Source organism: Mastomys coucha, unplaced genomic scaffold (assembly GCF_008632895.1).
Source record: "Mastomys coucha isolate ucsf_1 unplaced genomic scaffold, UCSF_Mcou_1 pScaffold3, whole genome shotgun sequence".
Taxonomy (NCBI): Eukaryota; Metazoa; Chordata; class Mammalia; order Rodentia; family Muridae; genus Mastomys; species Mastomys coucha.
The window spans coordinates 8714672-8718747 of NW_022196909.1; positions in this window are offsets into that span (position 1 = coordinate 8714672).

The following is a 4076-nucleotide window of genomic DNA, read 5'->3' on the forward strand; positions in this document are numbered from 1 at the left end:
AAAAAAAAAACAAAAAACAAAAAAAAAGATTGTGCCTTTGTTCAACTTCCAGTTTCCAAAAGTTTTCCCTGTGGGATTCTTAAGGAAAATGATTGATAAAAGCAAGCGCCATCTATCTCAGGGACATCTTTAACAGACACAAAGATACATTTTTAGGTCAGCAAAAGGGAAAAGCCAAATCTACAGGTCCACCGGACCAGGTTCAAAGCTAGCCCCTTAGCTCCTCTCTGCCTCCGTTTTTGTCTGTCTGTTTCCATGGCCGGGGCTTCCCTGTGTATATGATTATCCTGGAACTCACTATGTAAAACAGGCTGGCTTCCTGTCCCTAGAGATCCTCCCGCCTCTGCCCCCTACGAGTGCTGGAACTAAAGGTGCCTATTCCCCACCCCCACCCCCCAGTCTGCTGCCTCGACCTAAAGCCTGCAGCCCCAGCCAGGTTTGTTTCATTGAAGGATGACTCCATTTTGATTCAGGAGAAAATTTCATGCAACAATAATTAGCACCCACCATGTGATCCCTGGGATGTAGTTAATGGTATGGCCCCTTTCTTACTCAAAGAGACTGGGGGTGGGTACAAACACATTAAAAATAGTGGGGTTTTGGGGTGGGCAGGGCTGGAGGTTTGGCTCTGCAGTTAAGAGTACTTGTTGCTGTAGCAGAGGACTTGAGTTTGAACCCTTGAACTCACGTGGAAGCTCACAACCATCTGTAACTACAGTCTGGAGATCTGACGCCCTCTTCTGGCCTCCATGGGTACCAGCCGTGCATGTGGTACACATATGTATATACAGGCAAAACACCCCTGTACATAAAACAGTATTTTAAAATTCGAGATGGGGGGTTCTCTGTGTAGCCTTGGCTATGCTGGAACTTGCTCTGTAGACTATGCTGGCCTCGAACTCCCAGAGATCCACCTGCTTCTGCCTCCTGAGTGCTGAGGACTGAGGTGTGTGCCACCACCGCCTGGCTAAGACAGCGTTTTATAAATGGTGTTTTAGATTGAGGTAAATGCAGGGGACCCTTGGAAAGCAAACAGAATTCTCCGGATCAGTGAGGAGCACTGTGGGTTAGACACAGATCCTGCAAAGTTGCTCTTGGAACTGAGTGCATGTTCTGAATGTGCTCCTTCTGACACCAGTTCTCACAGCCCTTCCTCTGTCCAGCCAGTTTAAAGCAGTGCTTCAATTCCTGTTAACTAGGCTGTGTGAGAGGCAGGTGAGAGGACCCTTCTAAGCCCCCTGGGGGCGGGGGACCAGCTGCATGTGATGCTAGTTCTGCCATTCACTGGCTTCCCCCTAAATGATGCCAGAGTCTCCATTTCCCTGCTTCTCTCCCCTGCTTCTAAATGGAAAAGACCTAAAAGGGGGCAGGAGGGGAAAGGCTGTCAGCCGCCCGCCCTGCTGAACTCAGCCCTTTCCTTCTTGGCACGCTTGCTTGCATGAGAGAGAAGGATGCTTTTCAGTTACTTCTAAGTGTATTGCCAGACAGCCCCTGGCTATGGCTTGCCCAGTAGGTGGGTCATAGGGCAGAGCCCAACAGGTAGCCGGTGTCCAGTAAGGTTCTGCTAAGTGGTAGGCTGAAAGAGCTGATCAGCCTTGAGCAGTTAGCCTTGCTTCTGATTCTTCAATTCTACCCATTGCCTGGCTGCTAACTCTACTTAAAAGAAAAACAACAAACAAACAAACCAGAACAATCCAGAAAGCAATTCCAGCCCCTCCAGAACGCAATGGGTACTGAGTTGCAGACTTTCTTCTCAACACAATGGAGGACAGGGCTATGAGCTGCCCGTTATAAATCCTATCTCTGTATTTACACGCGTACACACGCGCACACACACCAGTTGGCAGAAGAGATTAAATTCTAGAGTCAATTAAAGAAGAGGGGCTTCTAGAGTCTCACTGCACCATGCACTAACAATACTCAAAAAGAAGTGTTTGCCCTTCTGGGCGGTGGTGGCGCACGCCTTTAATCCCAGCACTCAGGAGGCAGAGGCAGGTGGATCTCTGAATTTGAGGCCAGCCTGGTCTACAGAGTGAGTTCCAGGACAGCTAGCATTATGAAGAGAAACCCTGTCTTGAAAAATAAATGAGGAGGAGGGGGGAGAAGGAGGAAGAAGAGGAGGAGGAAGCAGCAGCAGCAGCTACCCAGCCCACTGTGAGCTTAGCTCTAGAGGAGCTTACATAAGTCGGACACTAAGTGAACCTGTTTGATTAGTGTCACAAAGCCTCCCTCCCACACACACACACACACAGCGGGACATCGTTGGGTGAAAGCGTGTAAGGACAGTTCAGGGTCCCCAAGCCTCGGGAGGCACACCCAAGTTTGACTATCTGAAACAAAAGAGGCTCCTTCCTGGAGATACTGGCCACCCACCCTCCTTTAGCCCCTTCAGTTCCTGTAAGTTACCCAATCAGTCTGGCTTTCTTGAAACCTTTAGACTCTCAGAGCACACAAATCAGAAAGGGCCACAGTATACTGATGAGGACACTGGGACCCTTCAAAAAACAAACAAACAAACCCCTGTCGTTAGTCACCCATCTGAAAATACAGATCACACAAGAGTCCTGGTCTCTTGATGCTCCTTAATATCCATTGCATAGCAGGAAGCCACCCCACATCGTCTAAAAAGGATTCTCAAAGCTCCAATTAAAGGTGCCTCACTGGGTTCCCACCGAAGCCCAGAGACTTAGGATGAGTGTCCTGTTCATCCTGAAGCGACAGCACATTGTCTCTGTGACCTCAGCCTCCTCTCCTCATACTCCCTCACACTTCCTCCCTACCCCTGCTTAATTCCTTGTGTCCTAAGCGATAGCAAGCCTGGGGGGTCTTTTTCTGTTTTGTAGATGGACTGATAAGATTTACAAGAGAATCACTGAAAGGTGCTATACATGGAAAAGGCCAATGATTAGAGTAACTGATCAGTCACAAAATTAGATCAGTGTGGATTGAAAAACTGCGTTTCTTAGCTTTTTTTTTTTAAAAAAAATCATTTTAGCACTAACAGAAATAATTGTTAACGTTAAAACATGTATCCTGATTTAAACGTGGCTAACACATTGGAGAGAGACTACTTACATTACGGTCTTTAGTATCAGTCCCTGCCAAGGCAGGGCACCATCCAACATCCTAGCATGCTTTGTTTCTGAGAGATGTAGTTCACGGTGCTCTGCTGTCCTCAGTAATTTCAGACTTCACATCGCTTGCAAAGATGCAGCGTCGCTATTTAAGGAAGTCTACTTAAAGAAAAAAAAAAAAAAAACACCCTCCAAAACAAAGCAAACCTCCCTCTCTCTCCTCTCCCTCCCCCAACCCCCAAGTGCTTGGGCAAGAAGGAGTCAACCAGTGGGATTCACAGGAGGTCCCTAAGTCAAACGCTGCAGCTGCGCTTGTAAAAAGGGTTGGATAAATGACTGGCGGCGTTAAGAACATCTGTGTCCCTAGGAGCTAAGATGATGATAGGGGTGATCAGATGATTGCTGGCTGGGAGGACATCTGCCCTTTCAGGTACAGGAGTTCACAACTCAAGAACTAAGTTGCAAGAACTTCCTCTCTATCCAGAAAAGTTCACTTGGAATGGACATGAAATTTGAAGTCTGACATTCCTATCAGATTACAACTAATGGAATATTTAAATCAGTTCCTTTCTCTCCACCCCCACCTTCACCTGATACACTTCATGGGCATCTCTGCAAGATAGGATCCCTATTTCAGACGCCCTTTTCTTTTTTTCTTTTTCTTTTTTAAAGATTTATTTTAAATAAGTACACTGTCATTGTCCTCAGACACACCCAGAAGAAGGTATCAGTCCCATTACAGATAGTTGTGAGCCACCATGTGGTTGCTGGGATTTGAACTCAGGACCTCTGGAAGAGCAATCAGTGCTCTTAGCCGCTGAGCTCTCTCCAGCCCAGGTGCCCCTTTCTTAAGGTTGAAGTTCTTTGACGTTTTCACGCCTTTAATGGTGAGTGGATACTAAGTAACTATCCAAAAGACCAGTGAAGACAATGAGGGTACATAGACTTCAGTGGCAGAATTTATGCTTAGGTACAGTGTGTGTACTTAGCCAATTGTATATC